At 42.6% G+C, this 27,464-nt stretch overlaps 1 protein-coding gene across 1 annotated transcript in view; it reads left to right on the top strand.

The window, feature by feature from the left end:
* Positions 1–25,041, top strand: part of LOC139543070 (aerolysin-like protein) — a 103,780-nt gene extending 78,739 nt beyond the window's left edge. The window contains exon 2 of the transcript XR_011668596.1: positions 24,634–25,041. The gene's annotated coding sequence lies outside the window, so the exon portion shown is untranslated. The remainder of the gene's footprint in view (positions 1–24,633) is intronic.
* Positions 25,042–27,464: the final 2,423 nt, after the last annotated feature.

Here is a 27,464-nt window from a genome sequence, read left to right as displayed (position 1 = left end):
CTTGCCTAGTAAAATAAAGGTTAAATAAAAAATGATAATGCATGTTGCAAGGATCTGTACACAATTCCTGGCATCTGAAAATGTTCCTGTTCTTCCCTGGCCTGCATACCCACCAGACATGTCACCCATTGTGCATGTTTGGGGTGCTCTGGATTGACATGTACGACAACGTGTTCCAACCAATATCCATTAACTTTGCATAGCCGTTGAATAGTGGGAAAACATTCCACAGGTCACAATCAACAGCCTGATCAACTTTATGTGAAGGAGATACGTCGCACTACATGAGGCAAATGGTGGTCACACCAGATACTGACTGGTTTTCTGATCCACTCCCCTACCTTTTTTATTATGTGTCTTTGACCAACAGATGCATATCTGTTGGTCAAAAAGTGGGCCGCAACTGGGTAGGTCAAGTTTTGGCACCTAATGGTGCTAGGATGCTCTGAGATACGTACTTTTAATTCACGCTTTGTTTTACCCACAATTTTTACCACAAGGACAAGTTATAAGATAAATAACTGCCTTAGTGGAGCACGTAATAACACCTTTGATTGGGATCGATGTCCCTGTTTGTGGGTGTTTGAAGGATCTGCATTTATAAGTGCCATTGCATTGAGCACAGCCATTACACTTATAATTTCCATCCAGTAGGGGCGCAAATAGACGTTGTTCAGGAATATCTTTGGGTGGTAAATCAGAGTGTACCAATTGGTCTCTGAGATTTCTGCCCCGCGAAAATACGACCAAGGGAAGGTCCGAAAACACATTACCGAGACTATCATCGGATTTTAGAATGTGCCAATGTTTGTGAGCGATTCTCCTAATTTGTTCAGAGCGCTTTGAATAGCGGGTAGTTAGAATGCAAGAATGCGTCTTTTTGCAAGAATGCGTCTTTTTGTTTTGTTTAGAATTTTCTCAATGGCAATATTAATCTGATCATTTTTGTACCCCCTCTCCTTGAACTTTCTTTGCGACTCAGCCATATTTCTGTCGAAATCTGATTGTTTTTTTCATATTCTTTTGATTCGACAGAATTGGCTGTAGGGCAAACTGTTTTTCAAGGGAAGTGGGTGACAGCTATCATCCCTCAACAAACTGTTACGATCAGTAGGTTTCCTGTAAAGATCAGTGTATAGAACATTATCTTCACACAAGATCAGAAGATCAAGGAAACTGATTTGACGTGTATCAGATTGCATAGTAAATCTCAGATGTTCAGAACAGGAGTTAAGAAAAGCATGGAATGCCTGGAGCTGTTTTGCATCAACCCCTCCATAGAACAAAAATATCATCAATATACCGTTTCCAAATAATGATGTTAGGCAAGAAAACATTTTTGAGAGGATTGAAAATAGACTGTTTCTCCATGTAACCCACATACAAATGAGCATAGTTAGGAGCCATGGGGGATCCCATAGCAGTACCCTTCGTCTGAATAAAGAAATCATTTAGAAACATGAAGTAGTTGTGTGTGAGTACTATTTCAGCCAATGTTATAATGCATTCACTGGAAGGTAGTTTATTAGGGTCACGTTGCAGAAGAAAATGTTCCATAGCTTCAATACCGCCCTCGTGAGGAATATTTGTGTATAACGACTCAACATCAAAAGTAACTAACAAGGTATTCTCAGGGAGAGGATCAAGAGATTCAATGATAGAGATCATACTGCTGGTGTCCTTTACAATAAAAGGAGGGGAGCTGTGCTGCGAGTGGTCTAATAAAAAAGTCAACAAAAGTTGATAAGAGGGGTCGACACTGCGTCAATGCCCGCTACAATAGGGCGCCCTGGAGGTTTTGGTAACATTCTTGTGTAATTTCGGCAAAGTATAGAAAGTGGCAATTTTAGGGTGTTGAATAGCCAAAAAGTCCTGTTCTTTTTTGGTTATCTGGCCACAACCTAAATACCCATCTAGGACAGTTAAGATAGTATTCTGAAATTGACAAGTGGGGTCACGTCTGAGTTTCTGGTAAAAGGTGTTGTCAAGCAGCTGTCTATGACACTCATTTACATAAGCTGTCCTATCCATAAGTACAACCGACCCACCCTTGTCAGCAGGACGAATAAGGACTGAGGTATCGGATTGTAAATCAAGCAAAGCTTGTTTTTCATCCTTAGGTAAATTGTGGAAAGATTTGGACTCCTGTTTGTTCTTAAGGAGTTGCGCAACATCCTTTTCAACAAGTCTACAATATGTCTCGATAGAGTGATTGCGATTGGTTGGAGGTATAAAATAACTCTTGCTTGTAAAAGGAGCCGGAGTATGTGCAGGTGAGCAACATACTGGTTCAATAGAAATGCAAGACAGCTTTCCTGTCGAAACGTTGGTAAATTAAATATTTTTGCATCTGAGCTCCTAGAGTGTGCGGCTCTCCTTTATTTTTAAGTTTTCTACTCGGCTGGCCAGCACCTCGCCTAAATAGGTGTGTTTTTCTTTTTCTTCTACAATGTCATGTTAATAACACATTTTGTGTGACTTATTGAACAACATTCATTTCAGGATGTTTTGTTATATGTTTAGACCCCCATTCACCATAAACACAATGTTATGTAACGATAACTTGATTTCATAAAGAATTTGTCCTGTGTTTTTGCCATATCGCCCGTGTAGTTTCGACTTCCATCGGACAGACTTTTCATAACATTCATAAATATTGTAATTATCATTACATTGAGTTCTTTTTCTAACAAATTCTTTATGATTAACACATGCAGTCACTCAAAAACGCGCACATTCACGCTACACATCACATCTGTTAAGTTAACAGACTCGTATAATGAACAATTTAAACACTTCCCCCAATTCACCCTAACCCAAAAGACGTGTAAATATTGGACTATACATTGTGTAGAATACAAGCAGCATCTCAGCTGCAACTAACAGCATTTTTGTTGTAGTTCTAGTAATTATGGGGCAGCAGGTAGCCTAGTGGTTAGAGCGTAAATAACATGAAAGACTTTAAATGAATATTCAATAATCTCTAAACATGCAAATACTGGAATTAATTAAATTACCTTTTGACACTGCAGCACCTGGGGGAATATACTGAACAATAATATAAATCACCATGTAAAGTGTTGGTCCCACTGCAGCACCTGGGGGAATACACTGAACAATAATATAAATCACCATGTAAAGTGTTGGTCCCACTGCAGCACCTGGGGGAATACACTGAACAATAATATAAATCACCATGTAAAGTGTTGGTCCCACTGCAGCACCTGGGGAATACACTGAACAATAATATAAATCACCATGTAAAGTGTTGGTCCCACTGCATCACCTGGGGAATACACTGAACAATACTATAAATCACCATGTAAAGTGTTGGTCCCACTGCAGCACCTGGGGGAATACACTGAACAATAATATTAATCACCATGTAAAGTGTTGGTCCCACTGCATCACCTGGGGGAATACACTGAACAATAATATAAATCACCATGTAAAGTGTTGGTCCCACTGCAGCACCTGGGGGAATACACTGAACAATAATATAAATCACCATGTAAAGTGTTGGTCCCACTGCAGCACCTGGGGGAATACACTGAACAATAATATAAATCACCATGTAAAGTGTTGGTCCCACTGCAGCACCTGGGGGAATACACTGAACAATAATATAAATCACCATGTAAAGTGTTGGTCCCACTGCAGCACCTGGGGGAATACACTGAACAATAATATAAATCACCATGTAAAGTGTTGGTCCCACTGCAGCACCTGGGGGAATACACTGAACAATAATATAAATCACCATGTAAAGTGTTGGTTTAATGACCTGAAATAAAACATCCCCAAAAAGTATTTCTCTCAAATGTAGCTGTTTTGCATTTTCCCTTTGCCAAGATAATCCATCCACCTGACAGGTGTAGCAAATCAAGAAGCTGATTGAACAGCATGCTCATTACACAGGTGAACCTTGTGCTGGGGAATATAAATAGCCACTCTAAAATGTGCAGAATACAATGCCACAGACATATGAAGTTGAGGAAGAGTGCCATTGGCATGCTGAACACAGGAATGTTCACGAGAGCTGTTGCCAGGGAATTTAATGTATATTTTTCTGCCATGTCATTATAGAAAATAGGTCACCACTTCCAACCAGCCTCACAACCGCAGACCATGTCTATGGTGTCATGTGGGCATGCGGTTTGTTGATGTCAATGTTGTGAACAGAGTTCCCCATGGTGGCGGCGCGATTATGTCATGGGCTGGCATAAACTAGGGACAACAAGTACAATTGCACTTCATCGATAGCAATTTGAATGCACAGAGATAAAGTGATGAGATCCTGAGGTCCATTGTCATGCCATTCATCCGCCCACATCAACTCACGTTTCAGCATTCAGGATCCCGAGTGGAGCAGCGGTCTCGGGCACTGCATCTCAGTGCAAGAGGCGTCACTATAGTATCTGGTTCAAATCCAGGCTGTATCACATCTGGCAGTGATTGGGAGTCCTATAGGGCGGTGCATAATTGGCCCAGCGTCGTCCGGGTTAGGCCGTCATTGTAAATAAGAATTTAACTGACTTGCCTAGTAAAATAAAGGTTAAATAAAAAATGATAATGCATGTTGCAAGGATCTGTACACAATTCCTGGCATCTGAAAATGTTCCTGTTCTTCCCTGGCCTGCATACCCACCAGACATGTCACCCATTGTGCATGTTTGGGGTGCTCTGGATTGACATGTACGACAACGTGTTCCAACCAATATCCATTAACTTTGCATAGCCGTTGAATAGTGGGAAAACATTCCACAGGTCACAATCAACAGCCTGATCAACTTTATGTGAAGGAGATACGTCGCACTACATGAGGCAAATGGTGGTCACACCAGATACTGACTGGTTTTCTGATCCACTCCCCTACCTTTTTTATTATGTGTCTTTGACCAACAGATGCATATCTGTATTCCCAGTCAATTGAAATCTATAGATTTGCCTTTTCCCACATTTGTTATGTTGCAGCTGTGATTAATACTCAGGGAGAAAAAGGTGTAGATTCACGCGTAGAGCGTTGCAGGTGTTTATTTCGCCTTCGCAGAAGGCAGGATAGTGGTCGCAGGCAATGGTCATACACAGGTAGGCAAACAGGCAGGTGAATCAAAACTAGGATTGAAGGCTATAACAGGTTCTGACAAACGAGCTGGGAAAAGGCTTAGTAGAGTCAAAACGAACAATACCTCACAAAGGCACAAACAGAATGAACTGAACTAAATAAGGAGCTGATGAGACCAGGTCAGTAACGAACACAGGTGAAATCAATGAACAAAAATGAAAAACAGGGCTATGTTCAAGAACACAAAGAAACAGGGCTACGTTCAAGGAGACAACGAAACAGAACACAGTGTTGACTAAGAAAATGAATACAGAACCTTACAGCAACCTTGTTCTAAATTTTTTTCCCCCTCATCAGGAGGGCTATGGCTTAAGATACCTGGCATCGGAGAAGGGATAGTCTGGCAGAGAACAATACCCCATAATACCCCACAATACCCCATAATGACAAAGCGAAAACAGTTTTTTTTTTTATGTTTGCAAATTATAATAAAAATTATTATTAAAAATAAAAAACAGAAATAGCTCATTTAAGTAAGTATTCAGACCCTTTGCTATGAGTGTCGAAGTTGAGCTCAGTTGCATCCTGTTTCCATCGATCATCCTTGAGATGTTTCTACAACTTGGAGTCACCATGTGAGAAATTCAATTGATTGGACATGATGTGGAAAGGCACATACCTGTGTATACACGGTCCCACAGTTGACAGTGCATGTCAGAGCAAAAACCAAGCCATGAGGTCAAAGGAATTGTCCGTAGACCTCCGAGACAGGATTGTGTCGAGGCACAGATCTGGAGAAGGGTACCAACATATTTCTGCAGCATTGAAGGTCCCCAAGAACACAGTGGCCTCTTAAATGGAAGAAGTTTGGAACCACCAAGACTCTACCAAGAGCTGGTCGCCAGGCCAAACTGATCAATCAGGAGAGAAGGGCCTTGGTCAGAGAGGTGACAAGATTCTCTGGTCTGATGAAACCAAGATTGAACTCTTTGGCCTGAATGTTAAGCGTCAAGTCTGGAGCAAACCTGGCACCATCGAAAAGGTGAAGCATGGTGGTGACAGCATCATGCTGTGGGAATATTTTTCAGCGGAAAGGACTAGGAGACTTTTCAGGATCGAGGGAAAGATGAACAGAGGAAAGTACAGAGACATCCTTGATGAAAACCTGCTTGAGGATGCTCAGGAACTCAGACTTGGTCAAAGGTTCACATTCCAACAGTACAACAACCCTAAGCACACAGCCAAGACAATGCTGGAGTAGCTTTGGGACAAGGCTCTGAATGTCCTTGAGTGGCACAGCCAGAGCCTGGTCTTGAATCCGATCGAACATCTCTAGAGAGACCTGAAAATTGCTGTGTAGCGACTCTCTCCATCCAACCTGACAGAGCTTGAGAAGAATGGGAGAAACTCCCCAAATGCATGAGTGCCAAGCTTGTAGCAAGAAGATTCGAGGCTGTAATCGCCGCCAAAGGTGCTTCAACAAAGTACTGAGTAAAGGGTCTGGATACTTATGTAAATGTGATATTTCAGTTTTTTATAACATTTGCCAAAATTTCTAAACAGCAGTTTTTGCTTTGTCATTATGGGGTATTGTTTGTAAAAAAGAAATGATTTAATCCATTTTAGAATAAGGCTGTAACGTAACGTGAAAAAGTCAAGGGGTCTGAATACTTTCCGAATGCACTGTATATTATCTATTGCGGGTGTGAAAAGTAACAAATACACTGAGTGCACAAAACATTAAGAACACCTGCTCTTTCCGTGACACAGACTTACCAGGTGAATCCAGGTGAAAGCTGATCCCATATTGATGTCACTTGTTACATCCACTTCAATCAGTGTAGATGAAGCGGAGACAGGCTAAAGAAGGATTTTTAAGCCTTGAGACAATTAAGACATGGATTTTGTACGTGTGCCATTCAGAGGGTGAATGGGCAAGACAAAAGATTTAAGTGCCTTTGAACAGGGTATGGTAGTAGGTGCCAGGCGCACCGGTATGTGTCAAGAATTGCAACACTGCTGGGTTTTTCATGCTCAACAGCTTCCCGTGTGTGTCAAGAATGGTCCACCATCCAAACGACATTGAGCCATCTTGACACAACTGTGGGAAGCATTGGAGTCAACATTAGCCAGCAACCCTATGGAACGCTTTTGACACCTTGTAGACACCTTGTGTTCTCATTTACAACTGCGACCTGGCCAAGGGTAAAGCAAAGCAGTGCGACAAAAACAACAACATAGAGTTACACATGTGATAAACACATGTACAGTCAATAACACAATAGAAAAATCTATGTACAGTGTGTGCAAACGTAGTAAGGTTAATAGGCCATAGTGGCGAAAATTTGGAAATTAAATGCTGGAGTTAAAGATGTGCAGATGATGATGTGCAAGCAGAGGTACTGGGGTGCAAAAGAGCAAAAAAAATGACAGTATGGGGATGAGGTAGTTGGGTGTGCTATTTACAGATGGGCTGTGTACAGGTACAGTGATTGGTAAGCTGCTCTGACAGCTGATGCTTAATCTTGTCAATAGGGGGGCGCTGTTTTCACTTTGGAAAAAATCGTGCCCAAATTAAACGGCCTCGTACTCTGTTTTAGATCATACAATATGCATATTATTATTACTATTGGATAGAAAACACTCTGAAGTTTCTAAAACTGTTTGAATTATATCTGTGAGTAAAACAGAACTCATTTCGCAGCAAACTTCCATACAGGAAGTGAAAAATCTGAAAACGAGGCTCTGTTTCAGGGCCTGCCTATTCAACTGGCTTTTATTTATCGATATGTATGCACTTCATTCGCCTTCCACTAGATGTCAACAGGCAGTGGAAGGTTGAATGGGGTGTCTAGCTTGATCTGAGGCCGAATAAGAGCTTTTGGAGTGACAGGTCCGGTATTTTCTTTGTCTTCGACGGCGCGCGGGGGAGCTCGACATTGTCTTCTGAAAAGCGTTCGGTATACACGGCAAATATCTCCGGCTCTGATTTTATTTGATACATATGAGAAAAACATCATAAAGTAGGTTTTTTCAACCGAGTTTTATCAGTTTATTCAACGTTTATTGGGACTTTTGGAATTTTCCGTTCTTTGCGCCAAGAGAGGATGGGAATGTTCGCGCCACAATGCTAGCCAAGGTTGCTAATTCGACAGAAGAAATGGACATTCTAAAACCAAACAACGATTTATTCTGGAAATAGAACTCTTTGTACAACATTCTGATGGAAGCTCAGCAAAAGTAAGAAAACATTTATGATGTTATTTCGTATTTCTGTGTAATATGTTGATGCCTATTCTCCGCCGTGTTGGTGAGTGCTGTCTCACAATAACCCAAGCTGTATGTTGTGGTAAAGTTATTTAAAAAAATCTAACACAGCGGTTGCATTAGGAACCAGTGTATCTTTCATTTGCCATACAACAAGTATTTTTATGTAAAGTTTATGATGAGTTCTTTGGTCAGATTAGGTGAGTGTCCAAAATATCTCCGGACATTCTGGGGAAATGTTGCTACGTATTCACAATGAATAACTACGATTTGCAGCTCTAAATATGCACATTTTTGAACAAAACATAAATGTATTGTATAACATGATGTTATAAGACTGTCATCTGATGAAGTTGTCCAAAGGTTAGTGATTAATTTTTTATCTATTGCTGGTTTTTGCGAAAGCTACCTTTGCGGTGAATAAATGCATTTGTGTGTTTGGCTATTGTGGTAAGCTAATATAATTCTATATTGTGTTTTCGCTGTAAAACACTTAAAAAATCGGAAATATTGGCTGGATTCACAAGATGTTTATCTTTAATTTGCTGTACACCATGTATTTTTCATAAATGTTTTATGATGAGTATTTATATATTTCACGTTGCTCTCTGTAATTATTCTGGCTGCTTTGGTGCTATTTTTGATGGTGGCTGCAATGTAAAACTATGATTTATACCTCAAATATGCACATTTTCTTATAACATGTTATAAGACTGTCATCTGATGAAGTTGTTCAAGGTTAGTGATTCATTTTATCTCTATTTTGTCAGTTTTGTGAAAGCTACCTATGCGGTGGAAACATGGTGAAAATATGCGGTTGTGTGTTTGGCTATTGTGGTTAGCTAATAGAAATACATATTGTGTTTTCGCTGTAAAACATTTTAAAAATCGGAAATGATGGCTGGATTCACGAGATGTTTATCTTTCATTTGCTGTATTGGACTTGTGATTTCATGAAAATTATATTATATGATATCCCTGTCCCGTTAGGCTAGGCTATGCTAGTCAGCTTTTTTGATGAGGAGGATCCCGGATCCGGGAGGGTGATGAAGTAGAGGTTGGCTTTCGAAGACCTTAGAAAGGCAGGGTAGGATAGATATAGGTCTGTAACAGTTTGGGTCTAGAGTGTCACACCCTTTGAAGAGGGGGATGACCGCGGCAGCTTTCCAATCTTTGGGGATCTCAGACGATACAAAAGAGAGGTTGAACAGGCTAGTAATAGGGGTTGCTACATTTGTGGCGGATAATTTTAGAAAGAGAGGGTCCACATTGTCTAGCCCGGCTGATTTGTTGGGGTCGTTTCGTTTATGCTTGTTTGGTGAGTTTCTATTTATTAAAATATGTGGAACTCTACGCACGCTGCGCCTTGGTCCATTCCTTATGACGGACAATGTCCCAGAACTTTTTGGAGTTTGTGCTGCAGGATGTAAATTTCTATTTGAAAAAGCTAGCCTTTGCTTTCCTAACTGCCTGTGTATATTAGTTCCTAACTTCCCTGAAAAGTTGCATATCACGGGGGCTATTCGATGCTAATGCAGTACCCCACAGGATGTTTTTGTGCTGGTCAAGGGCAGTCAGGTCTGGAGTGAACCACGGGCTATATCTGTTCCTGGTTCTACATTTTTTGAATGGGGTATGCTTATTTAAGATGGTGAGGAAAGCACTTTTAAAGAGCAACCAGGCATCCTCTACTGACGGAATGAGGTCAATATCCTTCCAGGATACCCGAGCCAAGTCGATTAGAAAGGCCTGCTCGCTGAAGTGTTTTAGGGAGCGTTTGACAGTGATGATGGGTGGTCATTTGACCGCAGACCCATTACGGACGCAGACAATGAGGCAGTGATCGCTGAGATCCTGGTTGAAGACAGCAGAGGTGTATTTGGATGGCAGGTTGGTTAGGATGATATCTTTGAGAGTGCCCGTGTTTACGGATTTGGGGTTGTACCTGGTAGGTTCATTGATAATTTGTGTGAGATTGAGGGCATCTATCTTAGATTGTAGGACGGCCGGGGTGTTAAGCATGTCCCAGTTTAGGTCACCTAATAGTACGAGCTCTGACAATAGATGGGGGGAAATCAATTCACATATGGTGTCCATGGCACAGCTGGGGGCGGAATGTGTTCCTAATGTTTTGAATCGAAACAGAATCTTATTTATTTAACTCATATCTCTGTACATCAAAATAAAATATAACTTGTTTTTCCTAATATATATTTTTCCTAATATTGGAATCGAATACTGACACCCTCGAATGACTAACTAGCAGATTAATCGATTCATCTAATTCTACCATGAGCTGGAGGAAAAGGGCAGAGTTCTCTTGGCTTACAAAGGAAGTTTTAAGTTTTAACTCGTTCAAAATACGGTCATTTTGCCATTACATTTTGTAGCGCAAAACCGTGACACGGATTCAAACCAGGGTTACTGCAGACACAACGCAGAGTACTGACCACTACACGATCATGGAGAGCTACCAGGGCTTTTAAAGTGTAGAGACGCGATGATGGGCTAACCAACCTGGCAGTGGGACGTGTTCACAGCACAGATTACTATCCACTGTATCATCACAGCGAACTACCAGGGCATGTGTGTGAGGGGAGATATTGGCCTAGTCAAGCATGCTGCTGCACTGACGTGGACAAGCTGGCTAAATACCAGAGTTGGCTAGTTATAGAGAGACTCGCCAGTGTAGAGTATTTTGAACAGTGGAGGTTTAAGCATGTAAATCTTGGTGGGGGAAACTCCCACAAAATGTTTTAGATGCATGCCAGCAAATCCACTACACAACAACACAACACTAAACAATACATTAATAACACTATAAAGGTGACAAACGGTGCCCACAATCTATTAGGGCCTATATAAAGCTGTCCCAACAGCAGAGCTGCACCACCTCAACACCACAGAAAGCACTGAGCTAGGCTGAAACACCTGCATTTTGGAGCTGTCTTACTCAAGAAAGCAAAAAAGAGACCGTTCTTAACTCAATGATTTCTTCTTTTGTTTTACATTGTTTGCAAACTGATATGTGACACGTATTAATGTCAAAATAACATGCAAAACAGGCAACATAAAGATTTATACAGAACCAGTCAAAAGTTTGGACACACCTACTCATTTAAGGGTTTTTCTTTATTTTTACTGTTTTCTACACTGTAGAATAATAGTGAAGACATCAAAGCTATGAAATAACACATGGAATCATGTAGTAACCAAAATCAAGAAATATCTTATACTTCTCAATGTAGCCACTCTTTGCCTTGATGACAGCTTTGCACACTCTTGGCATTCTCTCAACAAGCTTCACCTGGAATGCTTTTCCATTAGTCTTTTCCTCCACTCTGCGGTCCAACTCATCCCAATCCATCTCAATTGGGTTGAGGTCGGGTGATTGTGGAGGCCAGGTCATCTGATGCAGCACTCCATCACTCTACTTCTTGGTCAAATAACTCTTACACAGCCTGGAAGTGTATTGGGTCATTGTCCTGTTGAAAAACAAATGATAGTCCCACTAAGCGCAAACCAGATGAGATGGCTTATCCCTGCAGAATGCTGTGATAGCCATGCTGATTTTTTTTATTTTACCGTCATTTAACTAGGCAAGTCAGTTAAGAACCAACTCTTATTTTCAATGACAGCCTAGGAACAATGGGTTAACTGCCTTGTTCAGGGGCAGAACAACAGATTTGTAGCTTGGGGATTCAAACTTGCAACCTTCTGGTTACTAGTCCATCACTCTAACCACTAGGCTACCCTGCCTAACTGTGCCTTAATATCAAAATAAATCACTGAGAGTGTCACCAACAAAGAACCCCCACACCATCACACCTCCTCCTCCATGCTTCACGGTGGGAACCATACATGCGGAGATCAATTTGAGTCAATTGGAGGTGTACCTGTGGATCTATTTCAAGGCCTACCTCCAAACTCAGTGGACATCATGGGAAAATCAAAAGAAATTTACAGCCAAGACCTCAGAAAAACAATTGTAGATCTCCACAAGTCTGGTTCATCCTTGGGAGCAAATTCCAAGGTACCACGTTCATCTGTGCAAACAATAGTAGGCAAATATAAACACCATGGGACCACGCAGCCGTCATACCGCTCAGGAAGGAGACATGTTCTGTCTCCTAGAGATGAATGTACTTTGGTGCAAAAAGTGCAAATCAATCCCAGAACAACAGCAAAGGACCTTGTGAAGATGCTGGAGGAACCAGGTACAAAAGCATCTATATCCACAGTATAACGAGTCCTATATCGACATAACCTGAAAGGCCGCTCAGCAAGGAAGAAGCCACTGCTCCAAAACTTTAAAAACCCAGTCTACGGTTTGCAACTGCACATGGAGAAAAGTCCTCTGGTCTGATGAAACAAAAATAGAACTGTTTGGCCATAATGACCATCGTTATGTTTGGAGGAAAAAGGGGGAAGCTTGCAAGCCGAAGAACACCATCCCAACCATGAAGCACGGGGGTGGCATCATCATGTTGTGGGGGTGTTTTGCTGCAGGAGGGACTGGTGCACTTCACAAAATAGATGGCATCATGAGGTAGGAAAATTATGTGGATATATTGAAGCAACATCTCAAGACATCAGTCAGAAAGTTAAAGCTTGGTCACAAATTGGTCTTCCAAATGGACTTTGACCCCAGCATACTTCCAAAGTTGTGGCAAAATGGCTTTACACTCTGGGGGAAAATATTATTATTACTATTGGATAGAAAACACTCTCTAGTTTCTAAAACCGTTTGAATTATTTCTCTGAGTGAAACAGAACTCATTCTGCAGCACTTTTCCTGTCAGGGAGTGAGATTTCAGAAATCGAAGTCCCTGTTCTGAGATCAGTTTATAAGTCCCCATGCAAGCTATGAGGGTACATGCACTGCATACGTCTTCCTCTAGATGTCAGTAAGCGGGGAGATTTTGAATGGAGTGGATTGCGCAATCTGGGCCCTATATATAGACCCTGGAGCGGAAGGACCGTCCTTTTCAACAGTGCGCTTGACGCATGAAGACATCACAATGGCGTCCTGCAAACGCTTTCGTTTTAGTAGTTCTATATCTCCGGTCATGTTTTTATTCGTTATAGGTGTTAAAGACATCATAAGGTAGTTAATTTAAACCGACTTATAGCAGTTTATAGCAGTTTATTGCGATTTTCTGGGATTTCTTTGCCATGCGCTTCCACTAGTTGGGCACCTCTCCAGTGGGTGGCTAACGTTAGCGGCTAATTCGACAGGACAAGAGGACATCTTTCAGCCAAAAGACGATTGTTCTGGAGAAAGGACACCTTGCCCAAGATTCTGATGGAAGCTCAGCTAATAGTAAGCAGTCTTTATGCTGATAATTCATTGTTCTGTTGAAAAAATTCAAATGCATAAGACTCCATTACTTGCAGTGTAGCCTTGCTTTATCGCACGGTGTATTGCGCAGTTACGTTAATTTTAAAAATTTAACCCAGCGATTGCATTAAGAACTAATTTGTCTTTCAATTGCTGTCCAACCTGTATTTTTTTAGTCAAGTTTATGAATAGTTTTCGATAAGAATAGGTGCCGTTCCAAGATGGCGCCGGACAGATTGCTTGACGTTATGGACACTATTATCATTGTATAAGCACGATTTGTGCCGCTAAATATGCACATTTTCGAACAAACTCTATATGTATTGTGTAATATGATGTTATAGGACTGTCATCTGAAGAATTCTGAGAAGGTTAGTGAAAAAATTTATATATTTGGTGGTTTATACGTTATTGCTATGTTTGGCTTGAATCAATGCTGTTGTAATGTTTGCTATTGTGCTAAGCTAATATAACGCTATATTGTGTTTTCGCTGTAAAACACTTAGAAAATCTGAAATATTGTCTGGATTCACAAGATCTGTGTCTTTCATTTGCTGTACGCTGTGTATTTTTCAGAAACGTTTTATGATGAGTATTTAGTTATTCCACATTGGTCTCTATAATTGCTCTGGCTGCTTCGGTGCTATTTTTGACGGTAGCTGTGATGGTAGCTGCAATGTAAAACTGATTTATACCTCAAATATGCACATTTTTCGAACAAAACATAGATTTATTGTATAACATGTTATAAGACTGTCATCTGATGAAGTTGTTTGTTGGTTAGTTTGGTTGGTTCTTGGTTAGTTAGGTTGGCTTTGTGCATGCTTCCTGTGCTGTGAAAAATGTCTGTCCTTCTTTGTATTTGGTGGTGAGCTAACATAAATATACGTGCTGTTTTCGCTGTAAAACATTTTAAAAATCGGACATGTTGACTGGATTCACAAGATGTGTATCTTTCATTTGCTGTATTGGACTTGTTAATGTGTGAAAGTTAAATATTTCAAAAAAATATTTTTTGAATTTCGCTCTCTGCCTTTTCAGTGGAATGTGGGAGGAGTTCCGCTAGCGGAACGCCTGGGCTAGACAGGTTAAGTACAACAAAGTCAAGGTATTGGAGTGGCCATCACAAATCTCTGACCTCAATCCCATAGAAAATTTGTGGGCAGAACTGAAAAAAGCGTGTGCGAGCAAGGAGGCCTACAAACCTGACTCAGTTACACCAGCTCTGTCAGGACGAATGGGCCAAAATTCACCCAATTTATTGTGGGAAGCTTGTGGATGGCTACCCGAAACGTTTGACCGAAGTTCAACAATTTAAAGGCAATGCTACCAAATACTAACTGAGTGTATGTAAACTTCTGACCCACTGGGAATGTGATGAAAGAAATTAAAGCTGAAATAAATTATTATTTCTAGTATTATTTTGACATTTCACATTCTTAAAATAAAGTGATGATCCTTACTGACCTAAGACAGGGAATTCTTTAGTAGGATTAAATGTCAGGAATTGTGAAAAACTGCGTTTAAATATATTTGGCTAAGGTGTATTTAAACTTCCGACTTCAACTATATACACTGCTCAAAAAAATAAAGGGAACACTTAAACAACACAATGTAACTCCAAGTCAATCACACTTCTGTGAAATCAAACTGTCCACTTAGGAAGCAACACTGATTAACAATAAATTTCACATGCTGTTGTGCAAATGGAATAGACAACAGGTGGAAATTATAGGCAATTAGCGAGACACCCCCAATAAAGGAGTGGTTCTGCAGGTGGTGACCACAGACCACTTCTCAGTTCCTATGCTTCCTGGCTGATGTTTTGGTCACTTTTGAATGCTGGCGGTGCTTTCACTCTAGTGGTAGCATGAGACGGAGTCTACAACCCACACAAGTGGCTCAGGTAGTGCAGCTCATCCAGGATGGCACATCAATGCGAGCTGTGGCAAGAAGGTTTGCTCTGTCTGTCAGCGTAGTGTCCAGAGCATGGAGGCGCTACCAGGAGACAGGCCAGTACATCAGGAGATGTGGAGGAGGCCGTAGGAGGGCAAAAACCCAGCAGCAGGACCGCTACCTCCGCCTTTGAGCAGGGGAGCACTGCCAGAGCCCTGCAAAATGACCTCCAGCAGGCCACAAATGTGCATGTGTCTGCTCAAACGGTCAGAAACAGACTCCATGAGGGTGGTATGAGGGCCCGACTTCCACAGGTGGGGGTTGTGCTTACAGCCCAACACCGTGCAGGACGTTTGGCATTTGCCAGAGAACACCAAGATTGGCAAATTCGCCACTGGCGCCCTGTGCTCTTCACAGATGAAAGCAGGTTCACACTGAGCACATGTGACAGACGTGACAGAGTCTGGAGACGCCGTGGAGAACGTTCTGCTGCCTGCAACATCCTCCAGCATGACCGGTTTGGCGGTGGGTCAGTCATGGTGTGGGGTGGCATTTCTTTGGGGGGCCGCTCAGCCCTCCATGGGCTCGCCAGAGGTAGCCTGACTGCCATTAGGTACCGAGATGAGATCCTCAGAGCCCTTGTGAGACCATATGCTGGTGCGGTTGGCCCTGGGTTCCTCCTAATGCAAGACAATGCTAGACCTCATGTGGCTGGAGTGTGTCAGCAGTTCCTGCAAGAGGAAGGCATTGATGCTATGGACTGACCCGCCCGTTCCCCAGACCTGAATCCAATTGAGCACATCTGGGATATCATGTCTCGTTCCATCCACCAATGCCACGTTGCACCACAGACTGTCCAGGAGTTGGCGGATGCTTTAGTCCAGGTCTGGGAGGAGATCCCTCAGTAGACCATCCGCCACCTCATCAGGAGCATGCCCAGGCGTTGTAGGGAGGTCATACAGGCACGTGGAGGCCACACACACTACTGAGCCTCATTTTGACTTGTTTTAAGGACATTACATCAAAGTTGGATCAGCCTGTAGTGTGGTTTTCCACTTTAATTTTGAGTGTGACTCCAAATCCAGACCTCCATGGGTTGATAAATTTGATTTCCATTGATAATTTTTGTGTGATTTTGTTGTCAGCACATTCAACTATGTAAAGAAAAAAGTGTTTAAAAAGAATAGTTCATTCATTCAGATCTAGGATGTGTTATTTTAGTGTTCCCTTTATTTTTTTGAGCAGTGTATATATATATATATATGTATATAGGGCCTTCGGAAAGTATTCAGACCCCTTGACTTGTTGTTACAGCCTTATTCCAAAATAGATTGAAATATTTTTTCCCCTCGTCAGTCTACACACAATAACCTATAACGACAAAGCAAAAACAGGTTTTAGAAATTTTTGCAAAAATATTACAAATGTAAAACTGAAATCTAACATTTACATAAGTATTCAGACCCTTTACTCAGTACTTTGTTTAAGCACCTTTGGCAGTGATTACAGCCTCAAGTCTTCTTGGGTATGACTCTACAAGTTTGGCACTCCTGTATTTGGGGAGTGTCTCCCAATCTTTTCTGTAGATCCTCTCATGATCATCTAATTTGTTTTGAGAAGGAGGCGAGGCGAGAGGATGCGAGGATTACGCAATTGATATTCTCCACGTCACAGCAAAAGTTCTCCTTTTGAGTGAGGTAGCTAACAAGTGCCAGCATGGTTAGCCTCTCCATTCAAGCCCTGGTAGCCCGCCGTGACTGTATAGTGGTTAGTACCGTGCGTTGTGGCTGCAGAAACCATGGTTTACAGCATGTCATGGTAAAAAGGGTCCTTTTCAATGCTTAAAACGTACGACTGTAACTGTGTGATTAAATCTGTGGCATTAGCTGAACTGGCTGGGGAAAAACAATGTACAACTTTGAGAAATGCTGTTGTGTTGATGTTGCAGTGAGAAGTCAGACAAGGATGGTACGTTTTTCTGGTGAGGACTTTTATTATCAAAAGTGAAGAGTGAATAAGCGCCAAAAGTAATATTTACAAAATAACAAACAAATGGGACATAAAGCAACTAGTCAGGCCTAACCCAGGACTCAATACTGCCTGATAGGGATTTGTGTGAGCAGCAACAAGTTTTGCCCAAACTTTCTGTCTGATTCAAACTGGAAGAACCCTTTCATTTAGAATATGTTGCATCGTTGCTTTGGTTTTACAACAATTATTCACTCATAGTGTTTCTACTTAGTGGATGTAGCTACATGACCACTAGATGGTGATGTAACACTTCATAGGTCTTTCGTAGCCCACATTATGTGTAGCCTATTTGTATGTAGGTTATATCCTCATGTAGCTGCACTTAAATGACATTTTACTCATGCTTTTCCTTTCATCTATGTTTCATTGAATATCGTTGTCACAGAGCTGATCTCTAATGTTAACAAGGTCCAGTGAGTCACTGATTAAAACTGTTTACTGTGGAAGACCTTTGATCATTGTAGCAAAGTTCTCTGCTTTTTCTATTGTTGTTCAACCGTGAAAAGGAACATAAATGTATGAGACATGCCGATTCATTTGGTTTAGTTTTGTGGCAAACCTTTTGTCTACAGCTCTACTCTTTCCATTCATGCATTTGTTGATTTCAGCCAGATCAGCTAATGCCTTAGATTTAATTATGCAGTTACAGTAGTACGTTTTAAGCATTGAAAAGGAGCCTTTTTACCATTTACTGTGAACCGTGGTTTCTGCAGCCACAACCCACAGTACTAACCACTATACAGTCACTCTCCAAATACAGGAATGCCAAACTTGAAGAGGCATACCCAATAAGACTTGAGGCTGTAATCACTGCCAAAGGTGCTTAAACAAAGTACTGAGTAAAGGGTCTGAATACTTATGTAAATGTTATATTTCAGTTATACATTTGTAATATTTTTGCAATACATTTCTAAAACCTGTTATTGCTTTGTCATTATAGGTTATTGTGTGTAGACTGTTATTGTGTGAAGGCTTGAAAGCTTCCCCTTTTTTCCTCCAAACATAACGATGGTCATTATGGCCAAACAGTTCTATTTTTGTTTCATCAGACCAACGGACTTTTCTCCATGTGCAGTTGCAAACCGTAGACTGGTTTTTTTATGGCAGTGTTGGAGCAGTGACTTCTTCCTTGCTGAGTGGCCTTTCAGGTTATGTCGATATAGGACTCGTTTTACTATGGATATAGATACTTTTGTACCTGGTTCCTCGAGCATCTTCACAAGGCCCTTTGCTGTTGTTCTGGGATTGATTTGCACTTTTTGCACCAAAGTACATTCATCTCTAGGAGACAGAACGCGTCTCCTTCCTGAGCGGTATGACGGCTGCGTGGTCCCATGGTGTTTATATTTGCGTACTATTGTTTGTACAAATGAACGTGGTACCTTGGAAATTGCTCCCAAGGATGAACCAGACTTGTGGAGTTCGACAATTTTTTTTCTGAGGTCTTGGCTGATTTCTTTAGATTTTCCCATGATGTTAAGCAAAGAGGCACTGAGTTTGGAGGTAGGCCTTGAAATACATCCACAGGTACACCTCCAATTGACTCAAATTGATCTCCGCATGTATGGTTCCCACCATGTAGCATGGAGGAGGAGGTGTGATGGTGTGGGGGTTCTTTGTTGGTGACACTGTCAGTGATATATTTTTATATTATTGCACAGTTAGGCAGGGTAGCCTAGTGGTTAGAGTGATGGACTAGTAACCGGAAGGTTGCAGGTGTGAATCCCCAAGCTACAAATCTGTTCTTCTGCCCCTGAACAAGGCAGTTAACCCATTGTTACTAGGCTGTCATTGAAAATAAGAATTTGTTCTTAACTGACTTGCCTAGTTAAATAACGGTAAAAAAAAACACAGCATGGCTATCACAGCATTCTGCAGGGATACGCAATCTCATCTGGTTTGCGCTTAGTGGGACTATCATTATGTTCAGTAGTTCCAAAAACATCCGGTGATTTTGCAGAGCCACATCAATATACAGATATACTCATAATAAACGTTGATCAAAGATACAAGTGTTATACATGGAATTTTAGATCCACTTCTCCTTATTGCAACCGCTGTGTCAGATTTCAAAAAAGCTTTACTGAAAAAGCATACCATGCAATAATCTGAGTACGGCGCTCAGAGACCAAACAAGCCAAAAAGATATCCGCCATATTGTGCAGTCATCAGAAGTCAGAAATAACCTTGTAAAAATTCACTTACCTTTGATGATCTTCATCAGAATGCAGTCCCGGGAATCCCAGTTTCACAATAAATGTTTGTTTTGTTCGATAATGTCCATCATTTATGTCCAAATAGCTTCTTTTGTTAGCGCGTTTGGTAAACAAATCCAAAACCACAAAGCGCGTTCACTAGTTGCTGACGAAATGTCAAAAAGTTCCGTTACAGTCCGTAGAAACATGTCAAACGATGTATAGAATCAATCTTTAGGATGTTTTTATCATAAATCTTCAATAATGTTCCATTCGGAGAACTCCTTTGTCTGTAGAAATGCAATGGAACAGAGCTCGCTCTCACGTGAACGAGCGTGGCCAGCTCGTGGCTCTCTGCCAGAAACCTGACTCCTTCCCCTCTCATTCGGCCCCACTTCACAGTAGAAGCAACAAACAAGGTTCTAAAGACTGTTGACATCTAGTGGAAGCCTTAGGAAGTGCAACATGACCAATATCCCACTGTATCTTCAATAGGAAATGAGTTGAAAAACGACCAACCTCAGATTTCCCACTTCCTGGTTGTATTTTTTCTCAGGTTTTTGTCTGCCATATGAGTTCTGTTATACTCACAGACATCATTCAAACATTTTTAGAAACTTCAGAGTGTTGTCTATCAAAATATACTAATATGCATATATGCATATATTAGCAACTGGGACTGAGTAGCAGGCAGTTTACTCTGGGCACATCTGGGCACCTTATTCATCCAAGCTACTCAATACTGCCCCCCAGCCAAAATAAGTTAAATTAGTATGTGTGTCCAAACTTTTGACTGGTTCTGTATAAATCTTTATGTTGCCTGTTTTCCATGTTATTTTGACATTAATACCTGTCACATATCAGTTTGCAAACAATGTAAAACAAAATAAGAAATCATTGAGTTAAGAACGATCTCTTTTTTGCTGTTGAGGTGTTGAGGTGGTGCAGCTCTGCTGTTGGGACAGCTTTATATAGGCACTAACAGTTTGTGGGCACCGTTTGTTACCTTTATAGTTGTCACGCCCTGACCGTAGAGAGCTTTTTTTGTCTCTATTTTGGTTTGGTCAGGGTGTGATTTGGGTGGGCATTCTATGTTCCTTTTTCTATGATTTGTATTTCTGTGTGTTTGGCCGGGTGTGGTTCTCAATCAGAGGCAACTGTCTTTCGCTGTCTCTGATTGAGAACCATACTTAGGTAGCTTTTTCCCACATGGTTTTTGTGGGTAGTTATTTTTCTGTTTAGCTGTTTTGTTTGCCTGACAGAACTGTTCGCTTTCGTTCTCCTGTTTGTTGTTTTTGTTTTGGATTAAATCATGAACACTTTAAAAGCTGCACCTTGGTCCACTCTTCCTTCATGCAACGATGACCTTGACAGAACTACCCACCACCAAAGGACCAAGCAGCGTGGAAGAGAGGACTGGACATGGGAGGACATCCTGGACGCAAAGGATCCTACACATTGGAGGAGATCCTGGCTGGAAGGGATCGCCTCCCATGGGGACAGGTGGAGGCAGCCAGGAGAGCGGAGGCAGCAGGAAAAGGGAACCGGCGTTATGAGGGAACACGGCTGGCAAGGAAGCCCGAGAGGCAGCCCCAAAAACTTTTTGGTGGGGCACACGGGGAGTGTGGCTGAGTCAGGTTGGAGACCTGAGCCAACTCCCCACGCTTACTGTGGCGGGCGTCGTACTGGTCAGGCACCGTGTTATGCGGTGGAGCGCACGGTGTCTCCAAGTACGCGTTCTTAGCCCGGTGCGCTACATCTCAGCTCCCCGCATCTGCCGGGCTAGGGTGAGCATCCAGCCAGGAAGGATTGTGCAAGCCCTGCTCTCCAGACCTCCAGTACGTCTCTACGGCCCAGGATATCCTGCGCCGGCTCTGCGCACTGTGTCTCCAGTGCGTCTGCACAGCCCAGTGCGTCCTGTGCCTGCGCCCTGCACGTGCCGGGCCAAAGTCACCATCCAGCCAGGACGGGTTGTGCAGAATCTTAGCTCGAGACCTCCAGTGCGCCTCCACGGCCCAGTGTATCCGGTGCCTCGGCCAAGGACAAGGCCTCCTGCATGTCTCCCCGGCCTGGTGAGTCCTGTGCCTGTGCTAAGAACTAACCCTCCTGCATGTCTCTCCAACCTGGTGAGTCCTGTGCCTGGTCCCAGAGCCAGGCCTCCTGTGTGTCTCTCCACTCCAGTGATGATCCATGGCAAGAAGCCTCCAGTGATGATCCATGGCAAAAAGCCTCCAGTGGTGATCCATGGCACGAAGCCTCCAGTGATGATCCATGGCAAGAAGCCTCCAGTGGTGATCCATGGCAAGAAGCCTCCAGTGATGATCCATGGCACGAAGCCTCCAGTGGTGATCCATGGCACGAAGCCTCCAGTGATGATCCATGGCACGAAGCCTCCAGTGGTGATCCATGGCAGGAAGCCTCCAGTGATGATCCATGGCACGAACCCTCCAGTGATGATCCATGGCAAGAAGCCTGCAGTGGTGATCCATGGCAAGAAGCCTCCAGTGATGATCCATGGCACGAAGCCTCCAGTGATGATCCATGGCAAGGAGCCTCCAGTGATGATTCATGGCAAGAAGCCTCCAGGGGTGAGACATGGCACGAAGCCTCCAACGGGGGCCTCCAAAGACGGCCTCCAGCCTGGAGCCTCCGAAGAAGGCCTCCAGCCCGGAGCCTCCAGAGACGGCCTCCAGCCCGGAGCCTCCAGAGACGGCCTCCAGCCCGGAGCCTTTAGAGACGGCTTCCAGCCTGGAGCCTCCAGAGATGGCCTCCAGCCCGGAGCCTCCAGAGTCAGACAGCTAAACAGAAAAAGCTAAACAGAAAAATAACTACCCACAAAAACCATGTGGAAAAAGCTCTCTACGGTCAGGGCGGTACCCCCCCCCCCCCCCCCCAAAGGTGCGGACTACGCCCTGACCGTAGAGAGCTTTTTTTGTCTCTATTTTGGTTTGGTCAGGGTGTGATTTGGGTGGGCATTCTATGTTCCTTTTTCTATGATTTGCATTTCTGTGTGTTTGGCCGGGTGTGGTTCTCAATCAGAGGCAGCTGTCTATCATTGTCTCTGATTGAGAACCATACTTAGGTAGCTTTTTCCACATGGTTTTTGTGGGTAGTTATTTTTCTGTTTAGCTGTTTTGTTTGCCTGACAGAACTGTTCGCTTTCGTTCTTCTGTTTGTTGTTTTTGTTCGATTGGTTTTTTGGATTAAATCATGAACACTTTAACTTCTTTGGGCTGCAAGCCCGAAGCCGGGCACAATATGACAACAGCCACTTCAAGTGCAGGGCGCGAAATTCAAAATATATTTTTTAGAAATATTTAACTGTCACACATTAACAAGTCCAATACAGCATATGAAAGATAACTTCTTCTGGCTGAAGGGGCAGTATTGAGTAACTTGGATAAAGGTGCCCATTTCAAACGGCCTCGTACTCAATTCTTGCTCGTACAATATGCATATTATTATTACTATTGGATAGAAAACACTCTCTAGTTTCTAAAACCGTTTGAATTATATCTGTGAGTCAAACAGAACTAATTTGGCACAAACTTCCTGACCAGGAAGTGGAAAGTCTGAAATCGAGGCTCAGTTCTTCTTCCTGCCTATAAATGGGCATGATACGTAAGAGTATATGTGCACTTCATAGACCTTCCCCTGGATGTCAAGAGGCTGTGAGAGAAGAAATTTAGTGTTTATCTTGGTCTGAAGTGGAATACAAGCTCTTTGTATGACGTGTCCCTCATTTCCGGTACTCTGGAGAGCGCGAGGTGGACAGTGGGATTGCCTTCTGTTTAGCTGCCGTTATAGGCGACTACTATCTCCGGCTTTGATTTTATTTGATACATGTGACCATATCATCGTAAAGTATGTTTTTTCAATATAGTTTAATCAGATTATTGAATTTTTTTCGGGAGTTTTGCCGTGTTCCGTTCTCTGACTTTGTTGACGATGGATAGATCCGTGCCACTTGGCTAGTGCGCTTGCTAAATCAAGAGGGAAAGTTGCCGTTCTAAATCCAAACAACGATTGTTCTGGACAAAGGACACCTTGTCCAACATTCTGATGAAAGATCAGCAAAAGTAAGAAACATTTTATGATGCTATTTCATATATCTGTCGTACATGTGAACTAGTCACCGACGCCCAACGTTTGGGTACTCTAGCTATACCGAAGCTGCATATCGTAATGAAGTTATTTTTAGAATTCTAACACTGCGATTTCATTAAGAACTAATGGATCTATCATTTCCTATACAACATGTATGTTTTAGTTATGTTTATGAATAGCTATTTGGTCAGAATATGTGTGTCAGAAAAAGTGTCCGAAAAAAATCTGGGCGTTGTGGGAAAAAGTAGCTAAGTTAGCAGAATGTATAACCATTGATTTCAGCTCTAAATATGCACATTTTCGAACAAAACATAAGTGTATGTATAACCTGATGTTATAGGACTGTCATCTGAGGAAGAAAATCAAGGTTAGTCAAAAATTATATATCTTTTGCTTGTTTGTTACGATCGCTTACTTTTGCTACTGGGAAATTGCTTGTGTTTTTGGCTATTGTAAAAAATCGGACATGTTGGCTGGATTCACAAGATGTGTACCTTTCATATGCTGTATTGGACTTGTTCATGTGTGAAAGTTAAATATTTAAAAAATATATATTTTGAATTTCGCGCCCTGCACTTGAGCTGGCTGTTGTCATAAGTGTACCGACGTCGGGCTTGCAGCCAGAAGAAGATAAACATCTTGTGAATCCAGCCAACATGTCCGATTTTTTAAATGTTTTACAGCGAAAACATTCTCTAGCTAGCCCTGCTGATCCTGTGTAATGTGTTCAGGTGAGTGACTAAACACAGGTTTCTCTAGCTAGCTCTGCTGATCCTGTGTAATATGTTCAGGTGAGTGACTAAACACAGGTTTCTCTAGCTAGCTCTGCTGATCCTGTGTAATATGTTCAGGTGAGTGACTAAACACAGGTTTCTCTAGCTAGCTCTGCTGATCCTGTGTAATATGTGTTCAGGTGAGTGAGTGATTCCCGGCTAGCAAATAAAATTACTACAGTTACAATACCTCTTTCGCCAACTAGCCTGGACCCTTTGTTGACACGGAGCTCCGCCGATCCACAACGACTGGTCTGCCATTATAACTCCATCCGTTGTGCCCTTAACCGACCTTTGCCGGACGTCGGAGCAGACGCTTCTACTAGCTCCGGCCTGCTAACTTTGAACGCCGTGTCTCCCGCTTGCTAGCGACTACCCTGCGGCTTCCCTGTTTCATCTATTGCTGTTCAATGGATCCTATGATCACTTGGCTACATAGCTGATGCCTGATGGACAGGTCATTAATCACGGTACTCCATTTTGTTTATTTTTTGTTTATCTGTCGGCCCCAGCCTTGAACTCAGGCCCTGTGTGTAGTTAACTGACCCTCTCTGCCCAGTCATCGCCATTTTACCTGTTGTTGTTGTTGTCTTAGCTGATTAGCTGTTGTTGTCTTACCTATTGTTGTCTTAGCTAGCTCTCCCAATCAACACCTGTGATTGCTTTATGCCTCGCTTTATGTCTCTCTCAAATGTCAATATGCCTTGTATACTGTTGTTTAGGATTGTTGTCATTGTTTTAGTTTACTGCGGAGCCCCTAGTTCCACTCAACATGCCTCAGATACCTTTCTTTGTCCCAACTCCCACACATGCGGTGACCTCACCCAGCATAACTACTGCGTCCAGAGATGCAACCGCTCTTATCATCACTCAATGGCTGGGTTTACCTCCACTGTACCCAAACCCTACCATACCCCTGTCTGTACATTATGCCCTGAACCTATCCTACAACACCCAGAAATCTGCTCCTTTTATTCTCTGTCCCCAACGTACTGGACGACCAGTTTTGATAACCTTCAGCTGTACCCTCATTCAACTCCTCCTCTGTTCATCGGTGATGTGGAGGTTAACCCAGGCCCAGCGTGTCCCCAGGCACTCTCATTTGTTGACTTCTGTAACCAAAAAAGCCTTGGTTTCATGCATGTTAACATCAGAAGCCTCCTCCCTAAGTTTGTTTAATTAACTCACTGCTTTAACACACTCCGCCAACCCTGATGTCCTTGCCGTGTCTGAATCCTGGCTTAGGAAGGCCACCAAAAATTCTGAGATTTCCATCCCCAACTAAAACATTTTCCGTCAAGATAGAACTGCCAAATGAGGAGGATTTGCAATCTACAAACAGTTCGAGCTTCTAATTTAAATAAATAATCTCTCCAGAAATAAGTCTCTCACTGTTGCCGCCTGTTATAGACCCCCCTCAGCTCCCAGCTGTGCCCTAGACACCATATGTAAAATGATGGCCCCCCATCTATCTTCAGAGTTTGCTCTGTTAGGTGACCTAAACTGGGATATGCTTAACACCCCGGCAGTCCTACAATCTAAGATAGATGTCCTCAATCTCACACAAATTGTCAAGGAACCCCCCACCTAAATCCGTAAACATGGGCACCCTCATAGATATTATCCTGACCAACTTGCCCTCCAAATAGACCTCTGCTGATTTCAATCAGGATCTCAGCGATCACTGGCTAATTGCTTACATCCGCTATGGGTCCGCGATCAAAAGACCACCCCTAATCACTGTCAAATGCTCCCTAAAACACTTCTGCAAGCAGGCCTTTCTAATCAACCTGGCCCGGGTATTCTGGAAGGTTATTGACCTCATCCCGTCAGTCGAGAATGCCTGGTCGCTCTTTAAAAGTAATTTCCTTGCCATCTTAAATAAGCATGCCCCTTTCAAAAAATGTAGAACTAAGAACAGATATAGCCCTTGGTTCACTCCAGAACTGACTGCCCTCGACCAGCACAAAAACATCCTGTGGCGGACTGCACTAGCATTGAATAGTCCTCGCGATATGCAACTTTTCAGGGAAGTCAGGAACCAATACACGCAGTCAATCAGGAAAGCAAAGGATAGCTTTTTCAAAAAGAAATTTGCATCCTGTTGCTCTGACTCCAAAAGTTTTTGAGACTCTGTAAAGTCCATAGAGAATAAGAACACCTGCTCCCAGCTGCCCACTCCACTGAGGATAGTTAACACTGTCACCACCGATAAATCCATGATAATCGAGAATTTCAATAAGCATTTCTCTAAGGCTGGCCGTGCTTTCCTCCTGGCTACCCCAACCCCGGCCAACAGCTACGCACCCCCCGCAGCTACTTGCCCAAGCCCCCCCAGCTTCTCCTTCACCCAAATCCAGATAGCAGATGTTCTGAAAGAGTTGAAAAATCTGGATCCGTACAAATCACCTGGGCTAGACAATGTGGACCCTCTCTTTTTAAAATTATCCGCCGCCATTGTTGCAACCCCAATTACCAGTCTGTTCAACCTCTCTTTCGTATCGTCCGAGATCCCTAAAGATTGGAAAGCTGCTTCGGTCATCCCCCTCTTCAAAGGGCGTGACACTCTAGACCCAAACTGTTATCCTCTACCGACCCACCCTCCCGGATCCGGGATCCTCCTCATCAGAAACGCTGACTAGCATAGCCTAGCCTAGCGCCACAGGGAATATCATATAATATAAATTCATGAAATCACAAGTCCAATACAGCAAATGAAAGATAAACATCTTGTGAATCCAGCCAACATGTCCGATTTTTTAAAATGTTTTACAGTGAAAACAGAACAT

Source organism: Salvelinus alpinus, chromosome 17, assembly GCF_045679555.1.
Source record: "Salvelinus alpinus chromosome 17, SLU_Salpinus.1, whole genome shotgun sequence".
Lineage (NCBI taxonomy): Eukaryota > Metazoa > Chordata > Actinopteri > Salmoniformes > Salmonidae > Salvelinus > Salvelinus alpinus.
Note: the sequence above shows the minus strand (reverse complement) of the source record. Positions and strands in the feature narration are given on the sequence as shown.